Source organism: Lygodium microphyllum, chromosome 18, assembly GCF_053477565.2.
Source record: "Lygodium microphyllum isolate KBCC chromosome 18, Lygodium_microphyllum_v1.1.10, whole genome shotgun sequence".
In the NCBI taxonomy this organism is placed as follows: Eukaryota; Viridiplantae; Streptophyta; class Polypodiopsida; order Schizaeales; family Lygodiaceae; genus Lygodium; species Lygodium microphyllum.
Genome location: NC_141152.1, coordinates 140672519 through 140683445, shown reverse-complemented (window position 1 = coordinate 140683445; position 10927 = coordinate 140672519).

Here is a 10927-nt window from a genome sequence, read left to right as displayed (position 1 = left end):
GAGTTATGGTCTTATGTGCACTTATCACCACATTTAAAACTGGTGCGTAGGTCAGAAAGTCCCCAAGAACAAAGAACTCTACAAACCTTCATAAAAGCAAAAGGAAATTTCCATGACATGAGACAAAAAGAAAAATTGGGTGCAATCTCTCGCCATGCCTTGTGTGAGCGCTTCACAAGGCATGCATTTATAGATTTATTTATCTTCAAGCCCAAAAATAGCCCATTTTACAAATAGCATGCTTTTGCTTTTGCGTATGTGTTTGCCCAATTATAGAGTAAGGTGTTTGGACGTCCAAAAGTTGGGTTGTGCCCAAATACAAATATCAAATAATGAAATATTTAATTGAGCGCCTATGCACATTCAAGATAATAATTGTTTTGTCAAGTGTTTTAATAAATAAGCACGCTTAAATAAATATTGGCGCCACATCTTTAGTGATAAGACACGTGCCCATCAAAAATAGTAATTCTTCTAGGCATTTGGATTCATGTGATCACCCGGTGCTACCTAACACCATCACCGTGTGCTCTACACATCAATTGAAGCATTCACAATGTTAGAAACTAAAACCCAAAAAAAGGGAATACCTAGCAGTCTTCAACCACAAAATAATTAAATAGGTTGGAACTCTATCCTGACCTTAATTTAATTTGTGTGCACTCTAAACTCGTAAATGTCCATTAATTTACTATGTATTTTACGAAATCACCCGTTGTGGAATCACTCATGTGCACATTCAAATAATCTGACGCCTGAAAAGGACAGGCATCCCCATCAACTTCTCTCACAAGGAATCCACCTTGTGTATGAACCCCGGTAAATAAATATAATCACAGAATCCACTGTGAAATATGCCTCCTGGTATTATACCCCACGAGCCTCAACAAATAAATATAATCACGGAATCCACCATGAAATATGCCTCCTGGCATCATACCCTTGCGGGTACCCCCACCATGAAATATGCCTCTTGGCATCATACCCTTGGGGACCACCGTGAAATATGCCTCGTGGCATCATACCCTCGGGATATGATGCCAGGAGGCATATTTCATACTAGATTGCATGAATATATTTATTTGCTAGGGCTCATACAAGATTCCTTGTGCGAGAAGTTGTCGGAGACATCTGTCCTTTTTGTGTGTTAGATTAATTGAATGTGCACGTGGGTGATTCCATAGCGGGTGATTCCATAAAATACATATTAAATTAATGGACGTTTACGAGTTTAGAGTGCGTACTCAAATTAAATTAAGGTCGAGACACAGAGTTCCAACATATTTAATTATTTTGTAGCTGAAAACTGCTAAGGTATTCAATTTTGTTGGGTTTTATCTAATTATTTTCTAACAATTGTAAACAGTTGATGTGTAGAACAGGTGGCGATGTGTTGGGTAGCACCAGACGATGACATGAATCCAAATGCCTAGAAGAATTACTATTTTTTATGGGCGCTTGCCTTATCACTAAAGGTGTGGCACCAATATTTATTCAAGCACACTTATTTATTAAAGCACTTGACAAAACAATTATTATCTTGAATGCGCATAGGTGCTCGGTTAAATATTTCATTATTTGATATTTGTATTTGAGCACAGCCTGACTTTTGGATGCCCAAATGCCTTACTCTATAATTGGGCAAATGCATATGCAAAAGCAAAAGCATGCTATTTGTAAAGTGGGCTATTTTTGGGCTTGAATATAAATAAATCTATAAATACATGCCTTGTGAAGTGCTCACACAAGGCATGGGGAGAGATTATACCCAATTTGTATTTTTATCTCATGTCGTGCAAATTTCCTTTTTCTTTTATGAAGGTTTGTAGAGTTCTTTGTTCATGCACATCCTATAGGTATTATTTTTCTTCTTAACTAATAGGATAGGTGCACCAAAAGGAGAACTACTGGGCCTAATGAGTCCTCGGTATAGTTCCTCAAATTGTGTTTGGATTTCTTTTTGTTCAATCTGATTGTGTCTATAAGGCGCTTTACATGGTAATTGAGAACCTGGGATTAAGTCTATTTTATGGTCTTCAGGACGTGTAGGTGGTAAACCAGGTGGTAAATCAACAGCAAAACAATCTTTAAATTGTGAAAGAAATTGTGCATACCTAGGATGCATATGATTTTCCTTAGCTTCAATTTCATTCACCCATACTAAATATGATTTACTATCTTTTCTCAATGCACATTTAGCCTATGTGTGACTAAGAAGCGAAAAATTATCAAAGGTATGCAATCCATGTAATGTGATTTGGTTTTCGTTAAGATGAATTTTCATGGAATGTGTGGAATAATCTATGTCAGGGTTATATTTGTGATGCCAAGGCATTCCTAAAATAATATCACTAGCTTGCAAAGGCACAACCAAGAGATTTCTACGCTCAACATAATCACTGATTTTAATCTCTAAATAATGTACTTCTTGTGTACCATTGTATCTAGTGCCTAAGAATGCAGCCTTTATGTGATAGTGAGTTGGAACAGTAGATAAATTCAATTCTTTTACCAACTTTGTAGAAATAAAATCGTGCATGCTTCCATCATCATGCAAAATGATTTTTTCTTGACCATGCACAAAACATTTCATTGTTAATAATGAAGGAGGATTCAGCATACCTGGTAAAGTATTTGAAGCATTGTCGATATGATTATCATCTTCAGTGAAGTCGGGCATATCTTCATGGTTCTCGTCATCAGTTTTTCTCGAGTGATTGATTTGAACAGCTTGCTTCTTGGACTGACAATTCGCTGCTAAGTGTCCAGGCCAATGACACTTGTAGCAAACCATTGACTTTACTTTGGAGAAATTATTGGTAAAGGGCTGGAAGTTTGGGTATATTGGGATTTGGCTAGAGGGAAGGCTTAGGGTTTGGATTAGTAGTTGATGGTATTTGATGGTATTGATGGCCTTCTCATGGAATTAAGGTGGAAGGAAATTCTACAAAATTTTCTTTTGAAAGGCTTCCTAAGTAGAGAGACAATCAACACTCTTGCGGACAATAGTCCACCATAATGATGCTCTGTCTGCTAGATGGTTAGTGACGCATTTAAGTTTTTCTTTTTCAACATATTACTCTTTATGAAAATAGTCATCAAACCAACTAATGAAAGCAAGAACAATTTTGCCATCACGTTGCCCATTAAAAGTGCAGAATTTAAAATTTCTTTTACTTATCTTGGCTTCTTTTCTAAGAGCATGTGCATCGAGTGTTGCATCAATAGTATGTCGAATAATATCTTCAGGTTGCGCTCCGTCTTGATCAACGATGGATTGTTGAAGTGAAATCAATTGTGCTTGTAAGTTTTGATGTGCCCTTCACTCTTCTTGAAGCTACATCATGATTAGATTCAATTTATGTTCCATAGTCGGCTCTAGCAAATCACCTTCGCCCATAAAATCATCCATTTTATGATCTAACATCTTGGATTTGATTGAAGATCCGCCGCTCGTCTTCTAGTCACATGTGAAGAAGCTCACCACAAACTTGCTTTGTTGATTAGTATGCCTTTGCTTTTTACGATCTTGCTTTTCTCGGGTACGGCAATGGAAAACGGTCTTCTTCCAAGTAAAATAGTATTCCGCATAGACTGTGTGTGACAACCTACTTGTTGTAAATCTACTGTGCCAAGTTGCAGGTGGGAACGGGGGCTTGCTGAAGCTTCAAAATCGGTTTAGGAGTACCATGGTATGAACACCCGCTAGGTAAGAGATTGATTATTGAACTTTAAGCTTTAGTTAAGTTTAATAGCTTAAAGCTTTTTAATAAAAAGGCTTAAGCAATTCATGAAATTAGCGCGTAAGACGACGACATGTTCTTGACAGAATCGACGGTTGTGAGTACATGCTTCTGCCATAATTCGTCAAGTTTGTGGAGTTAAAGTTTAAGCTCTCATAAAGCTTAACAATTCTTATTAGCATCAATTGCTTTCTCTCTGAGAAAAAACAACTTGAAGAGGAGACTTCCAGAGTGGTCCTCCACCAGGTTGTGAGAGGTCCTTTGCGATCAGAGGGTACATCAGGAGGTTCTTCACTGCCAAGAACACGCCTATGTTGTCAATTCACTGCAAAGCCTGTTCGTTCCAGGAGCTTCGCCTTTGCTCAAGATGGTAAGCGATTGGAAGCTCTTGATCTCAATTTCACTCTGATACCATTGGTGTGCAAGTCGGATGCTATATGTGTGCGCAGTGAATGTCAGAAGATCCCCAAGAACAAAGAACTCTACAAACCTTCATAAAAGCAAAAGGGAATTTGCACAACATGAGACAAAAAGACAAATTGGATGCAATCTCCACCCATGCCTTGTGTAAGTGTTTCACAAGGCATGTATTTATAGATTTATTTATCTTCAAGTTAAAAAATAGCCCATTTTACAAATAGCATGCTTTTGCTTTTGCGTATGCGTTTGCTCAATTATAGAGTAAGGCATTTGGGCATCCAAAGTCAAGTTGTGCCCAAATACAAATATCAAATAATGAAATATTTAACTGAGCACCTATGCGCATTCAAGATAATAATTGTTTTGTCAAGCGCTTAAATAAATATTGGCACCGCACCTTTAGTGATAAGGCGCGTGCCCATCAAAAATAGTAATTCTTCTAAGCATTTGGATTCACATCATCGCCCAATGCTACCCAACACCATCGCCACCTACTCTACACATCAACTAAAGCAGTCACAATTGTTAGAAAATAATTAGATAAAACCCAACAAAAGTGAATACCTAGCAGCCTTCAGCTACAAAATAATTAAATAGGTTGGAGCTCTGTCATTTTGACCTTAATTTAATTCGAATGCGTACTCTAAACTCGTAAACGTCCATTAATTTAATATGTATTTTATAGAATCACCTGTTGTGGAATCACCCACATGCACATTCAATCAATCTGATGCCCGAAAAGGACAAGCGTCCCTCTCAACTTCTCGCACAAGAAATCTACCTTGTGTACAAGCCCCGACAAATAAATATAATCACAAAATCCACTGTGAAATATGCCTCCTAGCATAAAAAACATATGGCTTTTTCTTTTTGCTCCTTCACAACATTAAGGGATATTAATTTTTGACCACTTGGACCACTCGGAGTTGAAGCGATGCGGGGTCTATTTTGAGTATATTTACCCTCACCATTAGAGCTAAGTGCTATCCCAAAAGTTCAATGTTTTTCTTCAATATGGAAGGGGGAGTAATTAGGTATTTTGGGGTTGCTACTAGGCATGGGGTTGCCTCTAAAAACACGCCCATAGGAGCCTGACCTCAATGGGATGTAGAGATGTCCAAAACCTTGCTAAAAATTCTCATTTTTACGGTGCTTCCTTGCATATCTTTTAGCCAATTGAATAAGATGGAAGTCTTTTGAGCCATTAGATCAGCTGGTGCCGACAGCCTAGGCTCAAACCCATAGATGTGCTTGTGCAATTTTGCATCATCATTAACACTCTCAAATATATAGTCAAGTTCACGAATTGATTTGCATACTCTTGCATGTGAGATTATGTTGGTCAAGCTAATATTATCATCTTGCCAACTGATCTTTTTCTAGTGGGGATACAAAGACTTGAATCATATGTATCTTAAAGTCTTCCCAATTAATGAACCGATGATTCTTATAGCTAATGTAGCACCACCATGTGTGGAAAATTTCCTCTAGATGGAGAGAGGCAAAGAGAATTTTCTGATCATCAGTAGCTGCGTGGATAAATATTGAAGTATGACTCCAATTTGGAGGTCCATTCTTCCAAGTCTAATGGAGATGGTGATTGCCCATTGTACTTTGTAATTGTGATCTTGTCATGAAGCTCATTGGTGCCTTGCTGCCCATGATAAGCTTGATGTCCATGTATACCATGTTGCCCATACATACCATTCTATCAATACATACCATGTTGTCCATACATACCATGTTGTGCATTGAACCCATGCTGCCCATTGTTGCCATGCTGGCCATTAATACCATGATGTCCATGATGGGGCTAAGCTAGATAAGTCCCATTGGGGCTCCTAGGGAGAGTAGGGGAGCTTCTCTAGTGTAGGGCAGGAGTCTCATGGAGGGATTGGTTGCATGGATGATGGGAAAGCTCAATAATCATCGTGACTATGGGAGGGATCACCAATCCCAAATGTGGAAGGAGGGGGAATACACTTAGCCCCAAGAATACCCTATGGATGATGACACATGTCCAATGGTGGAGGCCGTTGTGATTCGCACTTGGACTTGTTTGCCTTATCTTGTGATGAGGTCATTGCTAATAATTGGGCTACGAGAGTGGTGAGGTGTTCCAAGGTCTATTGAGTCTAATAATTGGATAGGGTCATTTTCTCAATCACAATATCTATTTTGGAGAGCATATGATGACAATTGGCAACCATGTCATTGTGCCTTTCCATATGGCGGATCTCATGCTGACAAAGGGTGTGATTAAGCATGTTGTAAGGGTCCATATCAGGCTTTTCCTCTTACATCTTGCCATTATAATCTTGTGCCGAGCTAGGTTCCTCATTCATTGAGATCCTAGAGTCTTTAATCTCCCTCTGGACCTCCTCATGGATCTTACATTTGCCTTTCTATCCTGCCATTTGAGTGCAATCCACAAGACCCATAATCAGTAAAATGGGCATAACTTCTAGTAAGAAACTCCAATCAAGGAGATTTTTTATTCAAATAAAAGAAGACAAAGCGCTCTTTGAGATGAGCTATGAATCTTTTTGACAAAAAATGATCAGAGAATTCTACAATTGAATCTTTGTGCTTGTCTTGGAGTGGTCCATAGTGATTAAGGTTGAATTAGCATACCTTTTTAGTGCTTGAAGTAGATGGATGAAGCATGATCCCATAATGATCCAAGTCCTCCATTAAGTTAGCTTGGGAAAGTAGAGCAATCCAATGGATACAATCCTCAAGAGTTTTGTGCTTGCTCTAATGGTGGGGGCTTGGGTTCTTGATCTCGAGAGCAAGCTCTTCAAGAATTGAAAGCTTCAAGTGGAGCTTTCATGGTTGCCCATAAGAAATTTTGGTATGATGAGCTCCATGTCTTCAATCTGAGTGAATGTGTTCAAGAATGATTGAAGGAGCTCTTGAGGGTTGAGATTTTAGAGGTTGGAGAGCTTGGACCGAGCTTTAATGGTTGAAGGAGTTCTAGATAAAGAACCATGGGTGCCCTAATTGTCCAATCTTCTACGATTTGCTCCAAGATCAAGGAGCGTCAAGGGGGGGGGGGGAGAAGTGTTGGATGGGTGCCTAAGGGTATGTCAGAGCTAATATGCACTTCAAGAAGTTGTTGATGGGGTCTAGTAGAGCAAAAATAACCAGTGAAAATTGTGCTACAATTTGTGGGGGTTGTCCACGGGCCATATTGGGCTAAAACCAAACAAGGTGCTACTCAATCTAAAGCTAGGGAGGCAAGGGACCAAGTGCAAGTAGTGGCTAATATTCTAGAGGAGTAGGAGTAAAGATCTTGAGAGTTCTTGGGCATGGTATTGGGGGTAAAGGTGCCTCTGCCTAGCCGCCCGTGTATTACTACACTGATAGTACCTGCCACTGCACACTGCAAGTGGAAGGCACCCATCACCGTCACCTTATTATTTATTCTTTTAGTGACAGTTTGAATAAAGGAAGTCCCAGTCACACATTGTGACTATTGGAGTTTCCATTTGTGTCTCTCCCTCTTCTTGCTCTTGCTCTCCGCCATAGCTCACTTCCAAGCAAGCTTCGATCCTTCTCACCTTTTAATTGGTATCAAAGCTTTGGATTAGAGCTTGATCATGAAGCTTGGCCCGCCGGCATTACTTTAGCCCGAATTGAAGATCTAGAGCTTGGAGCTTCAATGCCAGCCATGGCTTCTTCCCCCCGAGGTAAGATTTCATCTCCCGACTCTCCCAGGCCCTCATAGGCTCTTTGCACGTGTTCCTTGGCTTCATTGGGCACCTTTTATGCCCCCATTTTCCCCCTTATCCTTAGCATAACCAGCAGGCCCCACAGTCAGCTCACGTGTTTTTTGCACATGTTTCAAAATCTAGCTCAAAATTCCCATTTTTTCTCATATCTTGGGCATCCGAAACTTGATTTAGGCAAGGTAAGAGTCTAGCTTGGGGTTTTGGCACGCTCCGAACGCGATGGAAGTGATAGATCTACCAAATTCTGATCACAACATTTTCTGCAACAGATCTGAGTTGATTTACAGTAAGAAAATGTCATGCTCTTAGCTTATGTGATGCTCCCAAGGCTTGGTATTTGATGCCCATATACTTTAGGGATGTTTGCCCAATGTTTTGAGATGCTTTGGGACTTGGTTTGAGCTTCCATAGCTCGATTTATGTAGGGATTTAATGTTGTAGATTGTTTGGGCAACAAGGTTTTATCAGGGACAGCTTATGCATAATGCTCTTTGTTGAGATTCGGGTGTCTTGTTGGATGTATTGATGCTTGGTCATCATGGTTAATGCCCGGATATGCTATTTGAGAGCTATTGAGCCTTGATTTGGATGCAGACACTTCATTGTTGGTTGGGATTTAAGCTACCTTGGTTGATAAGTTATTTTACCTCTAGTATGGTTATGTCTATTGGTTTCGGGCTATGTCTTTGGGATATGCAATGAAGTATTGACCTTCGGGGTACGACATTGAGCTTGTCTTTGGTTCTGGATCTTCATTTGAGCTTGAGCTCGGCTTTGGAATGCATTTGATGCTCCGTCTTGGATGTACATATGGCATGTATATTACCTATGTATGATCGGTCTTGACATGCTTGGCCTATGCTACTACTACATGCTACTTACATTGTTTGGAGCCAATTGCTACTAGTGCCTTGCCTTGGCTTGCATTTGGCTTCTAGGAACTTACTTGGGATATTTCTTGGCTTTCCAGAGTTGTATTTGGGATACAGTTGATGTCTATGGATGCTCTACTTGGAGGCTACAGAGCCTATATGCTCATGATGTCTTATTGATGTCTGGTCTTGGATCTTTCATCACTGGTGCTCTCATATGCCTTTCTTGAGCTTCTTGGCTTGATCCATACAGCTTTTGTGCCAGTGGGAGAATCATTGGATGTTTGACAGACATTGACCAGGTGGTTTATGCTATTGATCTTTGAGTCTTTTGAGACTGGGATCTTCTTCACTTGGATGTTGCATGGTTGATATGCCACAGTTTGCATACATGTACTTGGGTTGATTTGGGCTTCGCACTCCTTGAGCATACATCTCTTTGTGTCAGGTCTTGCTAGTGTTATGTACACTTTGCCCTATTACACAAAGAGTATGCCAGCTTACTGGCGGATTCGTTTGACATGCTTGAGTGTTTGCTCGATGTTCGTTTGACTGTCATATGTTGATTTATGCCCGCGTGATGTTGGTTATGCTTTGATAGTCAGTGGTTGACTTGATGCATTGATTTTGCCTACAGTAGTTTGCTCTCATTGTACCTGGCCATAATTTATTATAGCAAGCAATTATGTATGGATTGATGTGGAATTTTCATGCTAAATCATCCAGATTTTATGTACTTTTGATGGTACTTGGTGGGCAACATCATTAGCTATCAGTTCGTGGTCATTTTGCCTTGGTTTTGGTGGTATTTTTTGTTGTTTACAACAGAAAACAACAAGCAATTTTGAACTATCTGCATTGTTTTGGACTGCATTATGGATTCTTCTTCCACTGACAGTGCTATCTTCAACATCACTAAGCTTGATGGTACGAATTATACCTATTGGAAGAGCCAAGTTTGGTAGGTATTGGTGCAGAAATTGCAGATAAAGCCACTAAGGATACATGGTGAGCAGCCTGATGACTGACTATGAATGGGATGAGCTTGATGAGTTATGCAAGTCCACCCTCATCTTGTCTCTCATTGAACAGGTACATTACAATGTGGTTGAGAAAGCACAGAGTGCTTGGTAGCTTTGGGATAAAATTAAGAACCTCTATGACAAGAAAAGTCTAGTAAGTCAGATGTATTGGCTGAAGCAGCTTATGGACCTATGCATAAAGGAGAATATGACAGTGTCTGCTCATTTGAGCCAGTTCCATGCTGCTCTCAAGAACTTGACTTCGTAGGATATTACTTGTAATGATGAGGTTGCTCCATTGTTTTCGCTTGGGACTCTAAGTGAGTCATGGGATGTACTCCGCACTGCCTTATATGCTCTTGCTAGTATTTTGAACTTGCGTGATGTAGAGAGTGCTCTTCTGCAGCAAGAGACCAACCATAAGAACTTGGATGTCTCTCGTGTGTCACATGCTTTGACTGTTAGAGGCAAAGATGGTAATGGCAAGAATGACCATGGGAATGGACGTGGCAGAGACTCGCAAAAGTCTAGGTCTAAGTTGCGTGGTAAGTCGCGCAACAAGTCTCGTGGGAGAAATGCTAATGTGACATGTCATCATTGTGACAAAAAGGGTCATATATGCCCACAGTGTCATGAGTTGCGCAATGAGAAGCGCAAAGAGAAGGGGAAAGACAAAGTAAAGGAAAAGTCCTTCGATTGATACATTATGCATGCGAAATCCAGTGTGAAAATCGAGGAGATAAATGTTATGCAGATTGATGACTCCGATGAGGAGTACATACTTGCGGCTAATTCTTGTGATGCTAGTTGACTGATGTTCACTCTATGTATGCGCAGTGCTGGCTTTTGGATTCTGGTGCTTCATTTCATGTTACACCATGCCCTGAGTGGTTCCACTCCTACTGCACTGACTTTGGTTTAGTTCTCTTGGGTAATGACAGGTCACTTGCTATTGTTGGCATTGGGGATGTACGGCTCCAGTTCTCTACTGGCAGTACCTTTCTGTTACAGGATGTATGTCATGTAGCTGCGCTTACACATAGTCTTATGTCTGCAGGGTAGCTTGATGATGCTAGGTTTCATGTTTCATTTGGGGATTCTACCTGCAAGATCACCCGTGGCAGACTTTTGCTTGC